We start from the raw sequence: 25,480 nt of genomic DNA, 5'->3' as shown, positions 1-25,480 counted from the left end.
ATCTCTGCATGAGGAAGCATAGAAATGTGAAAAACATTATTAAATTCCATTCTGTTTTTTAAATTGCTTAAAAATAGTACCTGTCTGTACTGTATCGGCACTTAAAACAGGATTTTTGAAAATTAGGGGAAAAAGAATTCCTTTTTGACCAGGACTGCAGTTTATTTCTAGACTGACTGTCAAAACACACATAACTTTACCCTTCCTATTACCACTAGATTGTAAATTAAATATTTTTCTGTTCCACTGTAGTTTGTCGAAGGAATTCCATATTTGTGTGAGAAATAGAAATAAGTAATTCCACATTTGGGAAAAAAATATTTATTTAGTTTCTTGCTTTATTCATCATATTAAAATGATAGTCTACTGGGGTTAAGAATTAAAGTCAAAATACCCACCGAATTAGTTCAATTTATCACATATCTGTTTGTCACCACCATGTAGATGATACAGATATACACGTGAATAATGTATAACAAATTATAAATACTGTGTAGCTGGAAAGAAATTATAGAAAGTAATTGCCCCCAAAAGTAAATCTTTCTTTAAATTATGTTGATCATTCCATAAACACAGAAGCAAACTATTTATAAGGAACAGTGTTTCTATTTTTTCTCTTGCTAAACTTTCCCCAGACCGATTTGTGATAATGAATTCATTATGAACTTTATTTTTTTATATGGATATATTTGAAATAATTTATGAATGCTTCTTTAGACATTTGCTGCATTATTTGGTAATATGTGATTTGTAACCTAAATCACATGGTATTCCCCTACTTTGGCTAATAAAGTTATTATCTTGAGTTCTTACATGTCCCTTGGACCCTCAAGCTTCAGGCATGTTGACCACTATTTTACCACACGATGAAGATATTTTCTGTCTAATGGAGACTAGAAGATGCATCTTCTTCACAGATATTGCTATTTCCAGCTCTCAGAAAAGCCCACGCAAGAAGATATAAAACAGCCCAGGCAGCAAGATGCAATGTTTTTCATTACTAAGATATCTGGGGAAATATGTGATGGATAGGTAGTCACATCAAAGGGATCCGGAACATTTTGGTTTTGGAATAGTCATCCCCAAAAAGTTTAAATGCTTTCAGAGTTCCCCACATAAAAAACTAGTCTTAAAACTAGTCTAATAGTAAATAAACTTACTGATGTAGTAGGTAAAAAGCTGACAATGCATCTGAAGAGTTTGTAGGAGTGACTGAACAGAAATGAAAGGGAAATATCCTAAATATTCATTTAAGTTAGCATTAAATGAGAGACTCAAGACTTCTTTTCCTTCATCGGCTTCTATAAACAACCTGATTGAAACTGTTCAAAGCTCCAGTCTGTAGTTCTCACTGAAGGCTTTACTGCATGACACTAAATGTAAACCTAGACCTATCTTGGGACTTAATTCAAATTTGAGTCCTTTCTCTGCTCCTTATACCTGAATCATCTGTTACCTGTGAAGCCAAGATAGAAAGAATATCTTTTACTCTCTCTATCCCAACAGCAAGTCATCAGTGGTCCTCATCTACCACAGAAGTCAGTTACTGATGCTCTTTATGCTTTCTTATCCATAAAGAAGTGTTTAATTTCTTGAGACACAATGCTTCTGCCTACCTGTGTTCACCAAATAAATAATATTTTTTTTAACGGAATTTTAGGCTTCATCATCAGGGAGGGCAGATAGCAAGCATGAAACCACAGTACCTCAAATGGCTACTGAGGATACTGTGTTTTTTAACTCCTATGTTTTTGAAAAATTTGGACCTGCCATAACCAACAATCTTACTGCTTCGGTTTTTGTACACTTTTGTACACTGAAGTCAATAGTAGCAAACATGTCCTCGTGACCTTTGATTCTTTTCTGATCTTAGTAACTTAGTATTGAATACAATCATGCAGTCTTCCAAGTTCAACAAATCAGTTATGTTCATTCCCAAGATACACGGAGATTAATCTTATTTTGTCAAATTGCATTTTACAAAACACTCAGATTACCAAAACCCCATAAAAATGCCTTGAAAAGAAGTCAAAACTAGGCATCAAGTGTGCCTTTGCTCATTTCCGGTTCTGAGGACTTTCACATTTATCTTTCATTTTAAATGTTTCCCATGCTAAAATAGACAAAATAATTATTTTATTCTAATATTATTTCTGTAACCTAATGTTATCACTGCTTTTCCTTATGCTGCCACATAGTTATGTGTCCCTCATAACAGACACTTTAAAGAAACATGGAGTACCAAACACAGTCAAAAACATAACCCAAAGTCATGCTAAGATTGCTGCTATGTTCAAATGGCTCTCCCTTTCTCAAGTTCTTGACAGAAGACTCAGGAAAGCAGCTAGTTATTTAATTTCCCATATATTTATCGTTTGCATTCTCAGCAGAAAGATTATGAATTAAAATTTCTACTTCATGAGGGATCAAACATAGCCATTTTCAGTGGAAAAGTAGTAAATAGGGGTAAACAAAGACAACATACATTCCCACAAAAGTCATATCTGTAGTAAAGTAAGTGAAAGACCTGGGAACTCTGAGCATGATGACTAATTCCAAGTGACCAATCAAGTAATTTATAAACTGTAAATAATGTGACCTCAAGAAATAAGTCAGATGATCATGTATGTCAATGTCATTCATGAAAATATTTATGAATCAGTTCTTTGCATTATTTGACCCTGGAGCTGAGGATGACATTTATAAAAGAACATTGTGTTTTAGAGAGTACAGGGTTTTTTAAATTTTGTGCTTCAATGAATATTCAGAAATAAAATAAATACTAAAAAAAGTTCTTAGTTTCATTAAAAAAAAAATCTTATCATTAATAGAGCAGCTGAGGGGTTTTTTAAACCTTAGAATAAGGTCATAGTTGTTGGGTTGCTGTAAATGTCAGTAAGAGGAATTCACATAAGAACTAACCTGGGATTAATATTAATAAATGTGCTCATTGCATTCAAAAATCCTTGCAATGAAAGGTCAGTGTTAGCTCTGAGTTCAAAATTAGAACCAGTTTTTAAAGACTATCAAAACAATTTAAAAAAAATCTGAACTGCAGTTGACAGTGTTGCCTGTGTGACTGTTGCATTAAAGAAGGATAGATAGATGTAACGAGAGTAACATGGAATAATGACTTTTGCTTTGTAACAGAAAAGTTGTTCATAGCTAAAAGGATCTCTTTTCTGATCATTAGTTTTAATTGAAGGATAAATCTGCTAATAAATTCCATCAAGGACCACTTTCACTTACCTTCACTTTCTTAGTCTTTTGCTAAGCAAAGGAGTATACAGTTTTTGTTTTCCTCTTTACCGCTTCCTTGACAGGTAAAATATCTTCTAACATATAGATACCACATTTAGAGGAGGAAAAATGTATTACATTGTACAATAACGAGAATTTGTATTAGCACCTACCTACACTACATCTATGTAAACAGTAGGGAAAAAAAAAAAAAAAAAAGAACAGATGCACTTTTAGATAAACTGATCAAATTCTATTGATGGTCCTATTGTAGAACAATTTTTCTGTGGGTCTGTTACTAAATAATAGTAATACTGTTCAAGTTGATGATAGTTTATCTATACTTTGTATGTATATGTCTAGATATCAGCTAGCCCATGTCCATTTTCTCATCAGTGGTGGTTGATGGCCACTGTTTCTGAGCTAAACCATAGCTCTACAATGAACCACTTAAACTTTTGCTATTTCTGTGTTTGTTCCAGGACGGGGTGGGGTTTTTAAATTTAGTTTCTTGGGGGCTTTTTACTTCTTTTTTTTAATGTGGTGGTTTTTTTTTTTTTTTTATGTAGAGACTGATAGAGAATATAAGGCCCATTCAAGAGACACTTAAACCAAGAAAACATAATAATTACAAGAAAGGAAAGAATTTCATCCCTTGTTGGTTCAAAAGGCCATATCTGAAAGTCATATTCAAGAGATGATACCTCTGCTAAACCAAAATAAACTAAACCAAAACAAAGTAAATAAAACAAAACAAATAACACAACGGGGGGGGGGGGGGGGATTAAATAAACCAACAAACTAACTAAAACCCAAGAAAAAATAAAGGCAAAACCCCCACATTTCAATTATTATCAAGGAAGCAGATAGGGAATAGAACGATTTGGTGTGAAAAATTATATCCATCTAGACCTCCTGAAGACCACAAGGGAGGAATTAACTATGAAAGCAAAGAAGTTGGAAAATGTACTAATCTGAGAAGATCCTCCAGAAAATCTTGCCTGACAAGGGAAGACTTGCCTGACAAAGGAGCTAATGGGTGAGTTGTTTGAGTTATGGTCTCACAAACACTAGTAACCTGTGATATAAAATATACAGAAGACTGAAACTTAGGACACGCCTGGCCACAACAAAGCAAAAGATTGTCTGGATAAAGGACAAAAGAACTTTCTAGCTTAAAAAAAGTGTTAGTGAGGCAATGTAGTTACATTATTTAATTTAAGTTTAAGGAAATATTTCCTTATTCCCTATTTTTGATGCTGCAAATAAATACTATTTACATTCTATCTTCATCTTACTGGAAAGTGGTCTAATGAATTTAGGTACCTACAGTAATATTAGAGGCCTTAGAATATCACACCTGACAAAGTATTGCTTGCCAAGAGAAGGTGGACAAGAAGGAAAAAGGAGCATAAGAAGGAAAAAATACGATGAGAAGGAAAAATGAGGACAGGAGAAGGAGAAGGGAAGAAGGAGAAGGAGAAGGAGAAGGAGGAGAAGGAGAAGGAGAAGGAGAAGGAGAAGGAGAAGGAGAAGGAGAAGGAGAAGGAGAAGGAGAAGGAGAAGGAGAAGGAGAAGGAGAAATACTTAGAGAAGAAAAGTAGTAAGCAAGATGTGTTCCTCTCTCCCATTTTGCTTCTTCCTCTTTGCCAGTTTTCCTGTCATGCTGTCATGGTTTCTCCTCAAACCCATCTAGATAATTACCTGCAAGACTTAGAATCACTTTCGTAGTAATTTCCCCCTTAGCTCCTGAGAGACATAGGATGAACACCTCTCCAATGCTTAAGCACTTTGCTGTCTGAACAGATAACTATAAAGCATGAGAAAGCAGTTAGAGTTTACAGATGAGTTAATGGCATATGGTCCAATGAGAGGCAAAATATAACTCTCATATGTAGAAGGGATTCAGGTCATGTGTATCACATCCATTCTGGAGATTGTTAGTGTGTATTTTCATAACTGAGTCACTGAGTTTCTGGATTGTTGGTTTGGTTGACAATTCAATTTTTGAAGTCTAACTTTTTAAAGGAAGGGTGTGAGAAAGGTCAAAAAGTCACTGAATTAATCTTTAAGAACAATAGAAGATGGCAAAGAAAATAACTTTAAAATCTAACAAGTACCATAAAACAATATAAATAATATGAAAAAATATATTTTTAAGAACATCATATAAGAAAAGAAGAAAATCTTGTTCCTTTGTATGCAGCATTTTTTTATAATGGAATTTATATGACAATTTACATAATCCTTTCTTCAAAATTATTGTTTTCAGTAGTTTCAAAATTAAACATAAAATTATTTATAATTTAAGAGTAATAAATTGCACAAGACTATATCATGAACATACTATTTATGATTCAAAAAACAAATGGTAAAATATCTGTGCACAAAAGGTGACAGACAACACTTCACTGAGGACAAACTGTGCCTGAGAAATTTGGTGAACTTCTATGACAGAGTTACAGTGTTGGTGTATAAGGGAAGAGCTACAGATATTATCTACTTGGACTTGTGCAAAGCATTTGACACTGTCCCAGACAACATCCTTGTTCTAAAATAAAGAGACATGGATTCAGAGGATGGACCACTCGCTGGATAAGGAATTGGCTGGATGGTCACATTCAAAGTGTTGCGGTCAACAGCTCGATGTCCAGTTGGAGAGCAATGACGAGTGGCATTCCTCAAGGGTCTACACTGGCACCGGTGCTGTTTAACATCTTTGTTGGGGACACATACAGTCAGACTGAGTGCACGCTCAGCAAGTTTGTGGATGACACCAAGTTGTGTGGTGTCATTGATACTCTAGATGGAAGGGACCTTGACCACCTTGAGAGGTGGGCTTGTGCAAACCTCATGAAGTTCAACAAGGCCAGGTACAAGGTCCAGCAGCTGGGCTGGGGCAATTCCAAGCACAAATACAGTCTGGGCGATGAGTAGACTGAGAGAAGCCCTGCAGAGAAGGACTTGGCAGTACTACTGGATGGAAGAACTGACTATGAGCCAGAAATGTGTGCTCACAGCCCAGAAAGCCAACCACATCCTGGGCTGCATCCAGAGAAGTGTGGCCAGCAGGTCAAGGGATGCAATTCTCTTCCTGTAGTCTCCTCTCATAGGACCCTACCTGGAGTACTGTTCCTCTCTGGGGCACCCAATATAAGAAGGACATAGACCTGCTTGAGCAGGTTCAGGGGAGGGCCATGAAGATAATCAGGGGGCTGGAGCACCTCCCTTATGAGGACAGGCTGAGAGAGTTGGTGTTGTTCAGCCTGGAGAAGAAGAGGCTGTGGAGAAAACTTGTAGCAGCATTTCAGTACTTCAAGGGGGCCTACAGGAAAGATGGGGAGGGACTCTTTATCAGGAAGTGTAGTGATAGGATGAGGCATAATAGTTTTAAACTGAAAGAGGTTAGATTTTCATTAGCTATACAGAAGAAATTCTTTGCTGTGTGGGTGGTGAGACACAGAAACAGGTTGCCCAGAGAAGTTGTGAATGCCCCCTCCCTGAAAATGTTCAAAGCCAGGTTAGATGGGTCTGAGCAACCTGATATAGTGGAAAGTGTCCCTGCCCATGCAGTGGGCTTGGAATTAGATTATCTTTACCTTCCAACTCAAACCTTTCTATGATTCAATGAATAGTCTAACAGTTCTCAAAATGATCGGACTCTGTGATAAATATGGTCCTATTTTTGACAACTCAGTGTCAATAGCACTGTATAACAGAACTGAAGTTTTATTATTTCAGTCACCAGCTGCTAGAAGCAAAGAAAAACTAAAAAATTTTCTTCTGGACCTTGTGTAGCTATCAGTCCACCCATCTACTAAGTTTATTTCACAGCTGGCCATGTAAAACAAAAAGCTGTCTCATTCTACAGGCATTTTTTGGTTATGATGTGTTGGTATACTGCTCTTTGAAGCTGTATGCCTGGCATCCCCAAATTAAGATTGCCAAATTTTAAAAAATATTAGTGTTTCTAGCAACAAGGTTTTTGTTAGTGCTAGAAAGTGGTAATCCATGGACACTTTCTGCCCAGTGAAAACACACAAGTATTCTCTGCAAGACATGTCATCAGTCTAAAGTGACATGAGGTAGGCTCATGGAATCAGAAATATACCAGTTCTGTATACCTCTCTTTAACAGATTCAGCCTCAAACATGAAGGAAGGCTGGAGTAATACCTCAGATATCCAGTGCAGAAATCTGTGCCGAACATAGAGACATTTCTCTGAAATAAATAATAATTTAAAAAAATCTCACTAAAAACATTGCACTGAATGCTGTAGGCAGCTGTGGGTAAATTATGAAGGGTTTTTATGTTTAGCACAATATATTTCACAGAGCTCAATAGTGAGCAAAACTGGTGAAGATTACAGCAGTAATCCTGTTTTGAAACCACAGTTACACAAACTTTGCAGAAATTCATAAAGCAAATATAAAGCTATAATCTAACAGTAATTTAGGAGGACATCCTCAGTATCAAGGCTCTTGGCCAGTTTTCATTAAAGATTCAGACCCTTCATACTCAGGTATTTTTGGCAAATTGAAAATTTTGGGGAAAATTAAATTATAGCTTTTAGTTTAATTTCAAATATCCCTTGTTGCACTTGTCAAATTTAACTATGGACTTCTAAACATATAAACATATATATTTAATGCATTTTTGCCAGTGCCTCTACTGATACACACACTTGTCAAAATTTCTATTAGTCTTTGTACTTTGTGACATTTCAAAGTACCCTTAAGAGATTTCAGAAAATGTTTAACCTTATGTTTCTTTCCAGTGCAATACTAAGGTTCCTTATCTGAGTTATATGCTTAAATTTTGCCACAACTTTGTGTACTTTTAAAACATCATAGGAAGTTTTGCATATACTTTATGTACTGTGGTTTGATTTCTTGTATTATCTAAATGAGAATTTGTTATTTATTTCAAAGTGAAACAGCTCTTCCTCTGTATGTAATTACAAGATAATAGGGACAACAGAAGATCTACTGACCTATGTTTAAATTCTGTAAGTTTTAAGGTTTCTTATGAAATTTTTGGAAGGTTAAAGTCTCAGAACTCTAAACAGGATTATATATTTGTTGAATGTTTATGCATAAGATGTAATGATATGTTTTCAGGACAATTTCATGTTGTATTTTTAAGTAAATATATTATAAAAATTTGGAGGAGGTCAGCTCTCTATTAGGAAGAATCCTGGCAGCTATAGCCAGAGAAGATCTGTCCCTGTCTTGTTTAAACCTGAACTGTGTTTTTTATCTAAAATAATGAAGATGTGAAATTCCTTCTTTCCTAATGCAATAAAATTTAGTAATTATCAAAAAATCTCATTAACATTCCATCTAGCCAACTGATCTGTTGCAATGGGACCAGTAAGACCAGGTAGAGCTCACAAGCCTGGCCATTTTCTGGACCATCTCTTCTTCCTCTTTCATTATAGTACACCTTCCACATCTTTACAAACATTTACAATGTTATGTCCTTGACAGTTTTAGTTGCTGGTTTTGATTTTTCCTGAAGAGCTTGTGCTCCAGAAAGACATAAAATATTCTCCTCTAGGAACCTCAAACAGTAAATGTAATTTTCCAGAAAGAGAAATACTAGTTTCAACAACAGTCTGTGGAACACAGCTTGGAACAGGAACCAACCCACCTCTCTTTTGCTTTGGCAGGTAGTTTAGATATAAACTATCCATCCCTGAAACAGGAAAATAAAATAATTAAAAAAAAAAAAAAAAATCATGCATGACAAGGAAGCCCATATGTGAGGCCTGAACTGTGAAGAACAGCAAGCTTTGAAGCACAGTGGTATAGTTACTTTTCCTGAATACACTCAAATTTGGTGCTTTATGCATTGCACAGATGACATATGTGTGCTTAGTAACAGTACAACCTAAATACATCAGATATTCTACACCTAAACAAACCAGGTATGCAGTATAAAGAGTTGGACTAATGAATTGTCATAATTAATAACTCAGTTCCCTCTTATGCTGCATTTAATACTCAGAAGTACCTGCTTTGTGTATATGTGTTAGGAAGTAAATATGTTCATGCTGCTATTAATGTCTGACAGTTAGAGTGCTAAATGTAAGAAAGTCTCTTCAGGATGGAAAGACTGAAAAGCTTTTACTACTTATTCTATTCACTGCATTTGCTAATGGTTTGGGTGAAAGCACTGAGTGTGCACAAAGATCAGACAAAACTAACGTTCTGTTTCCTTCACTGATAACAGAAGGAATATCACTTATTTTCTCAAATGAGACTGTACTACAAAAATAGTGGAGGACACTGAGTTATCGTAAACTCTCAGAATAATTTACTGCATTTCCACTGGACCCTTTGCCCCATTAAGAGCACAGGATTGACAGTAATCAGGAAAATTATCAGGTTCTGTATAAAATGAAATTATTCCAGTTATAAATAACTGTTACAGCCACTAGTTGTGTTCTTCTGGATCCCAGTTCTGAAATATGGGTGACTTAATTTTGAAAACTCATCTGGAGTTACTAGCCAAAATTAATTTTTTCAGTGAAGAAGTGCAACTATAAAGAAGTCCTCCAAATGGTATCAGTGTTTCATGTTGCCCTTCAGCCACAATTCAAGTGTTAGAAATCTTTGTGACTTAGAGTACTTGTTTGGAAAATGGACTCATTTGTCATACAGACTAAAATTCAGATCCTTGACAGCTGCCTGAGACCCTATACCATTCATGGAGAGACATATAGCCAAAGTTCAAATATTTAAAATATTCCTACTGAACAAACATCACACACGTGTCTGTATAACAAGGCCAATGCTTCATCAAGGCCATGACATCAGGTCATGTTTGAAAATAAGCAGCTGTGAAATTTTTTATTACTTAATTATCTGCTCTTAGTATTAGACAATAGACCTGTGTTCCAATAAATATAACTTCAGTATGATTACAACTCATTTGCGTCTCAGAAGAAATAGGGAAGCAAAGTAACTACTGTCACTGAAGCACTCAGGTACTCTGCAAAACAGGTAGAATTCTGTATTAATTTTATCTATCCCATAATACCTGGTAGAGCTGTTCTGGGTTATGTGGAACTAAGAAAAAAAAAAGACCAAAAAAAAAAAAAAAAAAAGACAATGAAGTTGCACAAATATTTGTATTTTTGATTACATGAAGTAAAATTCTGCAGTTAACCATGTGTTACAACTTCTAATATAAACTTAAGTGAGTATGGCTTCTTTTTCTGGATACTAACAGAATATTTTGATATTTCAAGAAACAGAAAATAATACAAGCAAAATCAGGTTATTTCTATGTTGGTGACGAAAACCACACTTTTGAGATTATTCCATTAAGCTTAAGTGGATGCTTCAAACTCTTCAAAATACTTAAAAAGTTAATTTAAGTATAGACATCATAACATCATTGCATTCTCTAAGTTCTTTCATCTAAATATACACAAAAACACAGTAAGATACTATCCTGTCTCATCATAGTATAAAATGAGGATAATTTTTTGTATGATACCTTACTAATCAAAACTTTATAGAATACATTGTGGTGGTTTAGGCCCTGCCAGGACCCGAGACCACATTGCCATAGTCCCTCCCCCACCCTCAGACTGGACAGGGCAGGGAGTGAGATACAAACCCTGGGGTTGAGATAAGGAAAGATTTAGTACAACAGTGTAACAACAACAAACAGAACAACAACAATAACAATAGCAATAACAGTAATAACAACGAAACAGAACAAGAGATATACTGCACGGATACAACAGTGAAGGTGTTGACTCGAACAAAAGCTGTTGCTGCTCTTACAGTGCTTGGGCGACTGGACCTGGCATCAACATGGTATCAAATAACTCTGCTAGGACTCCCTTCCCACATCTGGGGAAACTTAACCCTATCCTAGCTGAACATATACATGAAAACATTTCATTTAAAAAACATTTTGCATGTGTTTTCAAATTTTCATTTCTGCAAGTGGCAAAAGAAATGTTCGCACATTGTGTCAGGAGCTGTGATTTGGATTAGATGCACCCAGAAACAGGAATAACAGAACATGTTAAATATGTATAATCTGTACATGTGTAATCAGTATACAAAGGTTGTATGAGTTTGTTTCTTTAGAAATGAGAACGATCTACTGTACTCCAACAGATTATAATAAGTAATAAGACATAAGGCCTTAAGTACTGCTGATTTTGATGGACTGATCTCATCCTAGGAAATTACAGGGCGGGGACAAGGCTAATGTCTGCTGTGAACGTCCAGATAACTTCTTTTAAAATTGGCAGACCTATTCATGGTGCATTTGCCCTACAAAAGCATTTTAGTACCATATTTAAGAGAAGATAAGTGTTTATAAACCACTGTCTTCTTTAACATCAAGATCTTTGACAATTTTGGTGGGGGTTTTTATAATTATAGCTGTCTACTTCACTACCTTTAAATTAATTTTCTGCTTAATTAGCTCTCATCCTCATTGTCTGGCAGATAATTCAAAACCCTTGAGTGAGTGCCTTCTGATCTGAAAATTTGTTAATATTCTTCTCATTTTCATATCTTACTTTTCAAATATTAACATAATGTATATAAGAATTATTTCAAGGATTAACACTTATTCTGATTTAACTCAACAGCTAAATGTTGTTAATATACTATCTTCTTAGAACATGAAAGAAAAGACCTAGTTCTATGAATGTTTGAACTCATTAATTTACCATTTGCTTTGCAGGATAAGCAGACGTGATCTCTTTAGAATTAAATAAGTTTCTGGAGGAGTTAGAATATTTGCATTTTTTTGCTGCAATAATACTGTGTAAGACCAAACTCACAGATTTCTCTACATTCTTTGAATGAAAAAGAAAAAAAAAAAAAATAGAAGCAAGAAAAAGGAATATAAGACATCATTCTGCCAAAGACCCTCTGAGTCATCCATTGAATCCATGTTACCAAGGATTTTCCAGTAAGGAACACTTTAATCTTATGGTGAACTGTTTTCTCCCACTCCTGATAAAACCTGGATATCCAGAGATGTGATACAGCCAGACACTGAGAGAAAATCATCCATGAGAAAACACTCTGCTCTGCTCACTCTGCCTGTATTTCTAGGCATATCACTGTGTGAAGACTAATTCTGAAGGAACATGGGACTTCCTCTAAGAAAGTGACCCTATTAATCAACCACTACCATTTCTTCATCTTCAGCTCTGATCTCAGAAATTGAGGCTACTTTGATGAAAAATTTCACTGATCAATCTGGTCACCACCAAGCAATTACCTTCATGGCACCATGGGGATATCACAGGGCTGACATTTCAGAGGAGCATGAGGCAGTAAGACTGTGCTTCACTCATTGCTAAGGGAAGATTCTTACATTCCACTCTATTAATCATGCTGGCACCTGGATTTCCAGTTTTCCTAGTTAAAGTTTTGGTAGAATACACACTGTTCCTCCATGCCACCAAATACCCAGGAGCTTTACTTCCAAAGATGGGAGCTGTACCTTTTCTGATGGAATTTGAAGGCCTAAACTTACCAGATGAGTGATTATCTTTCTTCGGGTCTGTCCCACTAGTTTGATATCAGGGCTGCCAATTAATACATCATCAATATACTGGTTTACCTTAACTCCCTCCTCTGGGAAAACATGGGCAAGCTCCTGTGCCAGTGCATAGTGGGCGATGGTTCATGAATGGCAGTATCCCTGAGGGAGGCATGTAAAAGTATACTGCACGCCTTCCCAGGTAAAAGTAAAACAATCTTTGTCTGCTTCCTGCAAGGGAATCATTAAAAACATGTCTTTTACATCAATAGTTGCTAAAATATAGTGAACTTGTTCCTGTATAGTTGCAATCAGCTTGGCTATGTTAGTTACTGCAGCTGTAAGAGGACCTGTATTGGAATTTAATCACCAATAATCAATTGTTAATCACCTCTTCCTGTTAGGTTTATGAACTGGCCACACTGGGGAGTTGGGATAATTACCACTTGTACTTGCAGCTCCACTCTTACTGGAGTGATCAACTCCCTGGCCCCTAACACTAAGGCATAGGGTTTCACATTAACAATTTTAGAAGAAGGAAGTGCAGGTGCTTGCTGTTAAAGTCTTATAGAGGCAGCTGGGAACCTAAATTTCCATCCTTTTCCTTTTGAATCCACCCAGGCATGTCCCTTTAATTGGCCAAGTCCAGGATATTTGTGGGAAAATTTCCAAAAATCATAATAACCTCTGTTGCATTTTCATTCTCAGGTAACCAGCATTTACCTGAGTGGTCAGATGTGGCTTAGAGCATCCAAAACGATCTGTAACCCAGATCTGTTTTTGTCAGGTAGAATGCCATCGCAATCAGTGATATCAGCTCAGAGCACTGAGATCTGAACACCTGTGTCTAGTAGAAATGTAACTGGAGTTTTAAGGGGGCCAAGGGGAAATGTAATCAACAAGTCTCCTTTACTATTTTCTGTGAGCTTCCATAAGTGGACCAAGCCATCACCCCCCACATCACTTACTGGGGGAAACACATGCAGTTTTCTGATCTAAAATCGATCAAGTTCTCTTCAGGGTCAATAGCTGTTTGACAAGCAATAATCACCATTTCGCTAGGTTTCAGTCCCACCTCCTCCCTGTCTCAGGAAGTCTGCTCAATTTTGGGGAATCCTTCTCTTTGTGTTTCCAGGCTTGAATGAGTTTTTCTAACATCATAGTACACAAACCGTCTTGGGGAATCCCCTTTGAAATTCCCTGTCCATAGTGTATATCTTTTATTATCCCCTCAAATTGAAGAATCATCTAGGTTGGAAAAGACCTTGAAGATCATATAGTCCAACCATAAACCTAAGACTGACCATTCTCAACTACACCATATCCCTCAGTGCTGTGTTAACCCAAGTCTTAAACACCTCCAGGGACAGGGACTCCCACCACCTCCCTGGGCAGCCCATTCCAATGTAATTCCATCAGCTTCTTGGGCACCAAAGTCAAGCTGACAAGCCTGTAATTTCCCAGATAATCCCTCTGACCCTTCTTATAGATGGGCATCACATTGATTGATTTCCAATCACTCGGGACCTCCCCTGTCAGCCAGGACTGCTGGTAAATGATGGAAAGCGGCTTGGTGAGCACCCCAGCCAGCTCCTTCAGCACCCTCGGGTGTATCCCATCAGGTCCCATAGACTTGTGTGTGTCTGTGTGATGCAGCAGGTCACTGACTATCTCCGCCCGGATTGCAGGGGGGTCAATCCCTCAGTACAACTAGTCTTATTAAAGGCTGAGGCAAAGAAGGCATTAAACACCTCAGCCTTTTCCTCCTCATCACTTGTTACCATGTTTCCTCCTGCATCTAGCAGGGGATGGAGGCTCTTCCTGGTCTTTCTTTTGCTGTTGACATACTTATAGAAACATTTCTTGTTAACTTTGAATGCTGCAAGCAGATTAATTTCCAGCTGGGCTTTAGACCTCCTCATTTCCGCCCTGCATAGCCTCACAGCATCTTTGCAATGATTGTGAGTGGTTAGCCCCTTATTCCAAAGGCTGTAAACTCTCCTTTTCTCCCTGAGCTGTAGCCAAAGCTCCCTTTTTAGCCAGGGTGGTCTTCTCTGTTGCCATCTTCTCTTACAGCACCTCGGGACCGCCTGCTCCTGTGCCATTAAGACTTCCTTCTTAAAGACTGTCAGCCTTCCTGGACCCTTATACCCTTGAGTACCATCTCCCAAGGGATTCTTTCAAGCAGGTGCCTAAACAAGAAAAAGTCATCCCTTTGGAAGTCCAGGACAACAGTTCTGCTGCCCCCTCTCCTGGCCTCTCTTAGAGAACTCTCTTGTTTCATGATCACTGTGCCCTAGTCAGCCTCCAACTGCCACATCATCCACCAGTCCTTCTCTGTTCACAAAGAGGAGATCCAGCAGGGCACCTTCTCTGGTTGGTTCTCTCACCAGCTGCATCAGGAAGTTATCTGCCACACATTCCAGGAATCTCTAGGACTGGTCCTGCTCTGCAGATGTCTGGGAAGTTAAAGTCTCCCACAAGAACAAAGGCAACTGATTGTGAAATTTCTCCAAAGTGCCTATAAAATATTTCATGCACTTCTTTGTCCTGGGTGGGTGCCCTATAGTAGACTCCCACTACAACATCTTCCCCGTTGGCATTCCCCCTGATTCTAACACAAAGACACTCCACCCTGACTTTTATATAATTATGCTTAAAGCAATCATAACAGTCTCTGTTATTTAGATGAAATTATGGTGAAATGATGCCAAATGACTGCTTAAAATGTTTTGCCTGCAGTAGAAAGTAATTTAAACTTGGAAAAGGATAACAAGCAATGTGGCCCCATATATCTATATGAAAGAATATAAAGGAAAGGAAAGAAAAAGAAAGGTGAGAAAGAGTCTGAGAAATCTGCATCATTGCCCCTAGATCCAGCATTGTCTCAAGTCTGGTAATCTTGGGTCGTGGGTTGTTGCGGTAGGGGTAGAGCCCGGGTAACAAGCGTATACACCAATATGATTTACAAACTTGTTCCAACTTTATTAGGCAACTGGCCAGTATATATAACATAAACGTTATGTACATGCAAAAATCACGCTCCCAATAACAACTCGTGATTGGTCCCTGAGATCAGTTCACACGCCACAACTGACTCCTCATTGGCACAGCGTAAGCGTCCCACGAGGCAACTTTGTCTGAGGGCACTCCCCCCTTGTGGCTGCAGCATCCCCTTCTACATGTTGCTAACACTGTTGTTTACTCAGGGTTTTGCCTTATATGGCTTCAAAGGTGACTTCAAGGACAACTGCCGTTCAGCAAGCCAGTCAGGATTGTCCAACTTGTCCTGCAATACTGTATAACCATTTTCCTTCATAAATTTCCCTACATATCCCCCTTTTTCTTTTTGGACAATTCAGACTTGCTTGGTTATTTTAAGAATGCACCACTTAATGTAAGAACAATGTTTTCGGAAAGCAGGAACTTGGGACCTTTAAAGACACTGAAGAAATAGGTTTATGAGGAGAGCCCATCAAGTAAATACTTTATCCAGCCATCAAACGGGATCATGAAGATTTATTTCTATCCAGGATGGAGTGCTTGTTATATTTTGGCGACGATACTCAGCTCCCCAACCCTTTACAAAACTTATATGGAGGGTGAACATCTTAGTAAGCTCGTACACTGTCTCAAAGCCATGATTAACTGATTGAGCCAACAGCTGAGCAAATGCTTGATTATTGAAAATTTTCAAACTGTAGCCACTGGGATTTTGCAGACTGTGGTGGGATGGAACCCATGATGGTAGTTGCTGCTCCAACTTTGCACGAAAATACTGCTGTCGCTGAGACACTCAGCATACACCTCCCCACCAACATAATAGAGATGAGCACCTTTGCCAATATGCCACCTAGTGTTCTCAATGGTGGAGTTGTGGTTAACATTTGAGAGCAGCCCCAAGCAGAATCTGTTCTTATTGTTTGAAGGATCAGTGAAGCCATCCACCAAGATGCTGGTGGAAGAAGCATGGAATACCTCCCCAACACGATTATTCAGCTCATAGTAGACAATGGAGCACCCATGCTTTGCCTCTTCGTAAGTGACTGCCTGAACATCTCTTCTGTGTATGTCAGGGGGAATTGTGGGTGCCATCATGATGGTATCCATTAGCTGGGAGGTATCATGTGTCATCTGATCTGCCGGAGGCAGGTAAGCAGGAGGGGGAGTATCAGCTGGCATCTGGAAAGGATTTCCCGGGTCTGAGCTGGCTGGAGAATGTGGGTAGGTGCTGCTGCTGCTTCCAGGTGAGTTTGAATAGGTGCTGTTGGGTGAGTGAGGAATGGGTGACTACTGGATTTCTGGAAAGAGTCTGGGAAAGTAGCGTTGTGGGGCACGTGGGGCTCATTTTGTCCCAGGTTGCGGAACTGGGCCAAGAGGCTGTGCTGAGGGTTGTACTTACTGTGTCGTGGGACCAGCACCAGAGGAAGGACAGGACTCTCTACCCACTCGTAGTGGTAGGGATTGATGCAAACCTCCTTCTGTTTTAAACCAAAGGGAAACTCGCAGCACTGCAGTGGTTTCAGTTTGTGATGGCTCTGCAGGTCCAGCCAGCGCCACACCCTACAGTAAATGACATGCAGGAGCCCTTTCCGGTGTGACACCTGAAGCCTGCCATCCAAGGGATGAGGAATTGTGACACAGTTGCTGGGCTGACCGGGACAGCTTAAGGCTTTCTCCAGCTCCTCCATACCACCCTTTGTCTTCATTTTTTTCACTAATGCATCAACAGCTTTCTCTGCCCATTATTCCTCTTCATCGCCCTGTCGCCATCCCAACAGCCTCTTCACTGCTGGGCTGGTAAAGGAGAATAAACTTGTCACATTCATGGTGATCCCACTGTGGTGATATCACAGAACCAACCAGGAGAGACTGTTCTGATCTACCACCACCACCAGGGTACAGAAGAACTCTGTCAGTAGTCAAAAACAACCTGTATCAAATGATTCAAATTCCTTTTTCTTTTCAGTCCTCCAGTCCCAGGAAGGCAGCACCGACATCCCCTCTTGACGGACACGACCTTCTCATCATTTTAAACTCTTCCGACTGAGAACTTATTCTGAGTACATCTGCCAAGGCTGAAGTCCTAGTTGAGTGTGATGGGTGAGGTCTCCGAGGTGTCTTCGTCATCTCTAGAGGGTGCGTTCCTCTCTGGTGGACATGCAGCATGGGTAAAACGAGTCAGTACCTACAGTGGTCCTTCACCTGTTGAGACACACATATACCCTCGACCATTAAATACAACTGGAGCTCATCCCTCCCATCTCCCGGTGTGGGGGTGCTTATAATGCACAAAGAAACGAGGTAAAGAGTGAGGTCAGCCAGCTTTTACTGTTGCATGGTGAATAACGACAGGAGGCTCTTCTCTTCCTTCTGTAATACAAAGACAGTTCAAGTAAGCAACACTTTGTTTAGTCTTTGCATTGGCTCAAGCTCGACATTATTCTTTTGTTTCTCTAGGTATTCCTTTACAGTCCTGTTAGTCTGTTCCACCACTGCTTGTGCTGTGGGGGAATTGGGTATTCCTCTGCTATGTTTGATATTCCATGTTCACATAAAGGCTTTAACACTTTGGCTAGTTTATGCCAGACCGTTATCAGTTTTTATTTGTTCTGGAATGCCCATAACCAGAAAACATGCTGTTAAATGTTTCTTCACATGCAATGCTTTTTCTCCAGGTTGGGCAGTGGCCCAAACAAACTTAGAAAAGGTATCTACGGACACATGGACATATTTTAATCTCCCAAACTCAGACTCATGGGTTACGTCCAATGGCAGAGGCGATCATCGCCATATGTGCATTTTGTTCGGCTCTAGATGCTCGCAAAAGCATCTCATCAACTGGAGCCCCATTTGGTAGGTCAGCTAAGATCGTTTTTGTATGAGCATTTGCATTCTTGAAAGCTAATAAACGAAACATATAGTCCTTCATCTTTTCTGGTAACTCCAGTTGCTCCTCAGTTGTGTGGGACAACCAGTCAATAAAGGAGTTGTATGGTTCAGTAATTCCTTGTCTAATGGACACAAATGGTGATGGCTGTTTTCCTTCTGAAACGTGTTGGAAGGCTTGATGGGCCAATTGTTGTGACAATTGATGAAAAATAGGAGGAAAAGTAATTTGTACAGTTGTGGTTGCATAGGCACCCTGTCCTGTTAACATATCCACTGTAACTGCATAAAAGGGGTCATTGGGATCTTGCTGATGTTTGTTCAATTCCGCAATGGGGAGCTGTTTACACATTCTTTCCCATAGTAAAAACTGCAATGGTGTCAGCAAAAGAGTAGCTACATTTTGGCAGTCAGCAGGAGCCATTAAATCAGCAGTAAAGATGTATTTTATAATGTTTCTGGCTGCTTCAGACTTTAAACCATAAGTGACAACTGCTTATTTAGCTTGCTGCAAAATCTTCCAGTCATGCGGTTCCATTTTCCGGTGCCATTCTGGATGATTACTGGGCAGGCAAGTGTTCCAGCCATGTGCCAGTCCCCTTCTAGTAGCGCGTCTTGCATCACTCCAGACCATCGGCGTTGTAAAGGATCGGCTCCAGAGGCTTGAGAAGAGTTTGGTGCACTGCAAGGAAGGGAGCGTCGTTCTGCCGCAGCTGGTGGGGGCTGAGGGGTGTGACGAAGGATCTTCATGCGTGTTCCAAGGGCCCCACCACGTGGTAGAAACAGGAGGGTTTGTATCTGCATGTGGCGGTCCAAGCAACTCTTCAAGTCTTTTTATCAACTGACGTATGGTTTTGTCAGTCTCTAGATTACTGTTTGGTGACGCCTTCCTGGACATATTATGTCCTGACGTGGGATTAGATGACGTAGAGGAGGAAGTAGGTGGACCCGAGGCAGGAAGGGGTGGCAACAACTTGGGGTGGTGACTTGATGCTCCAGCCCCCGTCTCCTTTCCGTGTATAACAAGCCCCTCCTTAGCCGCTTCTACCATCTGTATTTCCGGCTTTGTTTCAGTCAGTTCTTTGACTTCACATCATTCACATCCGCCCTCTACTCATGCAGCGATCTCAGCCGCAGACAATGCTACCGGACCCGACATCCCACTAACAGGAAACGCCACTTAAGTAAGCCCAAAAACCCTCACAGCACACCCCAGTTTTGCTTTAGACAAATACATTAGTCTGTGTTTCTGATTGCAATGCCTCCATGGTAGCTGCAGCAACCTTGTGTCCCGCTTTCATTTTCTTTAATGCATTAACCACGTCCTGCCACATGGATCCCAGTTCTTTTGCCTTTTTGCCAGCCTTTCCACCTTCTATGGTACTCCACCACAACGCATCTCCCACTTCTCTCCATTCTTGGGGTTTGAACAGCAAGTCAGGGCTAAGGCAAAATTCTCGCTTCTGAGCCCAATGAACCAAGTCCATTAAATTAACGAGATCACATTGCTCCCTCTCTTAGAGAGAATACTAGCAAGGAGCTGAACTGCCGCATCCGTTTCTAACGCCATCGCGGCTTACCTTCGCAGAGGACAACCTGGCCAGCATTTTTTCCTACTCAAGAAGTACATCTTTGCATCCCGCTCCTGGGTTACTCTGCGCTGCTTCTACCCTGTCCGCCTTCTAGCACCGTCGAATCCCTGGTCGATGCGTAGTTAAAAAGGGAGGCATCCCTGTTCAGGCGCCATTTGTCATGGTAGGGGTAGAGCCCGGGTAACAAGCGTACACACCCATATGATTTACAAACTTGTTCCAACTTTATTAGGCAACTGGCCAGTATATATAACATAAACGTTATGTACATGCAACAATCACGCTCCCAATAACAACTCGTGATTGGTCCCTGAGATCAGTTCACACGCCACAACTGACTCCTCATTGGCACAGCGTAAGCGTCCCACGAGGCAACTTTGTCTGAGGGCACTCCCCCCTTGTGGCTGCAGCATCCCCTTCTACACGTTGCTAACACTGTTGTTTACTCGGGGTTTTGCCTTATATGGCTTCAAAGGTGACTTCAAGGACAACTGCCGTTCAGCAAGCCAGTCAGGATTGTCCAACTTGTCCTGCAATACTGTATAACCATTTTCTTTCATAAATTTCCCTACAGTGGGTGCACACAGAGCAAAGTTTTCTGTCACCTTTCAAGTTCACCTTATCAGCTGATAAGCATATGTGATGGTTTGACTCTGGCTAAATGCCAGGTATCCACCAAGTCGCTCTATCACTTCCCCCGCCTCTCTTTCCCCTTGTTTTCTCAACAGGGTAAAGAGGGGAAAGAAGATAAACTAACCCTTGTGGGTGAAACAAAAGCAGTTTTAATATAAGCAAAGCGAAACAAAAGTCCGCGCATGGAAGCAAAAGCAAACAGATTTATTCTCTACTTCCCATGAAGAGGCGATGTCGGGCCTTCTCAGGAAGCAGGGCTCCAATACGCGTATGGTTGCCTCGGAGGACCAAGGGTGACCCCACCCCCTTCCTCCTTTCTCCCAGCTTTATACTGAGCAGACGTCACATGGTCTGGAATATCCCTTTGGTCGGTTTGGGTCAGCTGTCCTGGTTGTGTCCCCTCCCAAGATCTTGCCCACCCCGTCCCACTGGGGAGGGAAATGTCAGAAAGAGCCTTGGTGCTGTGTGAGCACTGCTCAGCAGTAGCCACAACACCAGGGTGCTATCAACACCCTGCCAGATCCCAGCATCAAACACATCACCGTGAGGGCTGCTATAGGGGAAAATTAATTCCAGTTCAGCCAGACCCAGTACAGCATACTAGACAAGAAGGGGCAGCTATTTCATGAACTCATTTCCATGAGATAGAAGGAAAAAAGTAGAGCATGGGTTCTGTGCATACATTGAGGGGGAATGTGGTGTAACACCCCTTGTCCAACAGGGTCGGTGGTCGTACTCACCCTGACCACCTTTTTTTTTTTTTTTCCCCCTCTGTTCCCACAGATTTTTGCTGACTTCATGCTTCTTGAACAATCATCCCACTCTGGGGCAGAAATGCTCACTTTTTAACAGGCTCGTCACCTTGTCATCTCTTCAGGCTTACGCGATGGAACCAGTGATTAGTGGTCTTTGTGCTTGATGAGAAAGATTTGGTTTCACTCAGTCAACATTTCACCCCTCTGAGATTCAGATAAACCAGGAGTCTGACAATACAACTGCAAGGGAGTGGGGTGAGCATCCTCTGATACACTCCCCCTTCCTTGAATGATATTTTTTAGACTAATCACAAAGGCCACAGCTTGTCCTTGAGGTTTTCTGTGTCGATGAATATTTGAGGCATTACTTCCTTCAGTTCCTTACACACACATATTTTCAACCCTTTCCAGAAGATAGTTTCTAAATGTGTTTATTTTTATTTGTAGTTTAATAAAAAGAAACTATCATCTTTGAATCAATATAGTCCTTAAGAACTAATAGTCTAACAGGAAAATTATGCACCTTTCCAGGCAAACAAATATGCTATAAAATAGAACCAGTTCTTTAGCCACTGTCAGAGTAATAATATCAGCATCATTATCATTATACATCCTCACAAATAAATCACATCCATAATTAAAAGCTAAATATTTTTGATGGGATATGCAGAAAAGCTAGATTAGACCACACTTCTGAATCTATGGAAGGTTTTGTATATAATCTGCTGGAACACCTCCAAAGAGATCAAGAAGCTCATATATTTCAGAAGCAAGAAACTAATTTATTTTACACAAGAAGTATCTCTGGACCACATGTTCAGACTGCTGGATAATCATTATCATAAAGAGAGTTTGAGAGGGAAGGAGAACCACTCTACTATTGGGCTCATGTGAAAACTGTGGCAAAAAGGATAAACAGGAGGGCAGCCCTGTAAACTGGTGCCCAATAGAAGTGGTGTGGTGGTTTAAGCCCTGCCAGGACCAGAGACCACATTGCTGTTGTCCCTCCTCCACCCTCAGACACGAGTAGGGCACAAACCCCTGGTTAAAATAAGAAATTTAATACAACAGTGTGATAAACAATCTGAACAACAACAGTAGCAATGAGAAAAACAATAAACAGCAATAAAAGTAAACAAGACAAAAGATATACAGAGAAATACCGCAATGGTTACAGACACAACAGTGCTCCCTGCGACCAAAGCCACAAAGGAAAAAGTTCCCATGCTCCCGCGCCCAGACCTGACATCAGCATGGTAGGAATAACCCGGCTGGATATCCCTTCCCCCTCTCTCTCTGCTGGGGAAACTTAACCCTATCCTATCTGAACCAGGACATAATCCACCCCTTTATTCTATACCATCTGCGTCATGTCCAGCTGCCATTTAGCAGTTAACAATAACAAAACAACAATTAACAAAGGCACAGCATAATTCACGGCATGTTCTCACTCAGAATCAAGTCCCCCTGTGGTACGCATCAGACCTCTCCATTGTCCTGCATCACGCACCAGGTACACCCAGGTCCTTGAGCAAAAGTAATCCCGTGGATGGGTTTGCCTTTGCCTTTGCCTGGCGCAGGACTAAACCAGACCATTTTTCCCAATATATTCCTCATGCGCGCCACAGGGACTTTATCCCCATCTACAGCACGTGGAGGTTTCGACTGAGCCTGGCCAGCTCGACTGGCAGATCCTCTTGTGTTGACGAGCCAGGTAGCCTTTGCTAGATGCATGTCCCAGTCTTTGAAGGTCCCACCTCCCAGTGCTTTCAATGTGGTTTTTAACAGCCCATTGTAGCGCTCGATCTTCCCAGAGGCTGGTGGATGGGTAAGTTTCCAGCCATCCAGTGGTTACTTCCACCATTGTGAGCACGTGGCGCTTCCTGTGGCGGGTCTGTGTCAGTGTGATGTAGTCGATCTGCCAGGCCTCTCCATATCTATATTTCAGCCATCGCTCTCCATTTCGCTGGGGCTTCACCTGCTTGGCATGTTCGATTGCAGCACACGTCTCACATCCATGGATGATCTCTGCAATGGTGTCAATAGTGAAGTCCATCCCTCGATCTCAACCCACCTGTATGTTGCATCCCTACCTTGGTGGCCCGAGGTCTCATGGGCCAACTGGGCTATGAACAGTTCACCTTTTTGCTGCCAGTCCAAGTCCACCTGAACTACTGTAATCTTAGCAGCTTGGTCTGCCTGCTGGTTGTGTCGATGTTCATCAGTGGCCCGACTCTTGGGTACATGGGCACACACATGGTGCACCTTCACACCAAGGTTTTCTACATGGGCTGCAATGTCCTGCCACACCTCAGCAGCCCAGAAGGTTTTACTGTTACGTTGCCAGTTGTTCTGCTTCCATTGCTGCAAACATTTCCACAAGGTATTCGCCACTGCCCAAGAGTCAGTGAAGAGGTAGAGCCTTGGCCACTTTTCCCACTAGGCAATATCCAAAGCAAACTGGATGGCTTTCACCTCTGCAAACAGGCTCGATTCACCCTGTCCCTCAGCAGCTTCAGTGACCCATCGTGTGGGACGCCATACAGCAGCCTTCCATCGTTGATGTTTTCCCACAGTACGACAAGACCCATCAGTGAACAGGGCATATCGCTTCTCCTCATCCGGCAGCTTGTTATATGGTGGGGCCTCCTTAACACGTGTCACGTCTTGCTCTGGTGACATCCCGCAATCTTTGCTCTCCAGCCAGTTCGTAATCACCTCTAATATCCCTGGGCAGCCTGGGTTCCCTATTCGAGCCCGTTGTGTTATCAATGCAACCCATTTACTCCACGTGGCATCTGTTGCATGATGTGTGGAGGAGGCCTTTCCTTTGAACATCCACCCCAGCACCGGCAGTCGGGGTGCCAGGAGGAGCTGTATTTCAGTGCCGACCACTTCTGAGGCAGCCTGAAATCCTTCGTACGCTGCCAGTATCACCTTCTCAGTTGCTGTATAATTAGCTTTAGAGCCTTTGCATCCCCGGCTCCAAAAGCCTAGAGGTCGGCCTCGGGTTTCCCCAGGTGCTCTCTGCCAGAGGCTCCAGGTAGGGCCATTCTCCCTGGCTGCAGTCTAGAGCATGTTCTTAACCTCCTGCCCTTCCCGGACTAGGCCGAGGGTTACTGCTTGGGCAATCTCCCGCTTAATTTGTTCAAAGGATTGTTGTTGCTCAGGGCCACATTCAAAATTGTTCTTCTTCTTACGGGTTACGTGGTAGAGAGGGCTCACAATCAGGCTGTAATTTGGGATGTGCATCCTCCAGAACCCCACAGCGCCCAGGAAAGACTGAGTCTCCTTCTTAGAGGTTGGTGGGGCCATGGCTGTTACCTTGTTTATCATCTCCATTGGGATGTGGCGACGCCCATCTTGCCATTTTATTCCTAGGAATTGAATTTCCCTTGCAGGCCCCTTAACTTTCTTTTGCTTAATGGCAAAGCCGGCCTTCAGGAGGATTTCAATTATCTTCTTCCCTTTCTCAAAGACTTCCTCGGCTGTGTCCCCCCATACAATGATGTCATCAATGTACTACAGGTGTTCTGGAGACCCACCTTTCTCCAGTGCAGTATGGACCAGTCCATGGCAAATGGTGGAGCTGTGGTTCCACCCCTGGAGCAATCGATTCCAGGTGTACTGGATGCCTCTCCAAGGGAACAAAAACTGTGGCCTGCACTCTGGCGCTATCGGAATGGAGAAGAACGCATTAGCAATGTCAGTCATGGTGTACCTCTTGGCTGCTTCAACTCCAGTTCATACTGGAGCTCTAGCATGTCCGGCACTGCAGCTCTCATGGCTGGTGTAACTTCATTCAGGCCACGGTAGTCCACAGTTAGCCTCCATTCGCCATTA

General features: G+C 41.1%; 1 pseudogene; it reads right to left on the bottom strand.

Annotated features, from left to right (window-relative positions):
• Positions 1-16,160: 16,160 nt before the first annotated feature.
• LOC141973266 (mothers against decapentaplegic homolog 1-like) lies at positions 16,161-17,597 on the bottom strand (annotated as a pseudogene).
• Positions 17,598-25,480: the final 7,883 nt, after the last annotated feature.

This window comes from Athene noctua, chromosome Z (assembly GCF_965140245.1).
Source record: "Athene noctua chromosome Z, bAthNoc1.hap1.1, whole genome shotgun sequence".
In the NCBI taxonomy this organism is placed as follows: domain Eukaryota; kingdom Metazoa; phylum Chordata; class Aves; order Strigiformes; family Strigidae; genus Athene; species Athene noctua.
The sequence above is the reverse complement of the archived record's forward strand: the minus strand, read 5'-3'. Positions and strand labels throughout refer to the sequence as shown.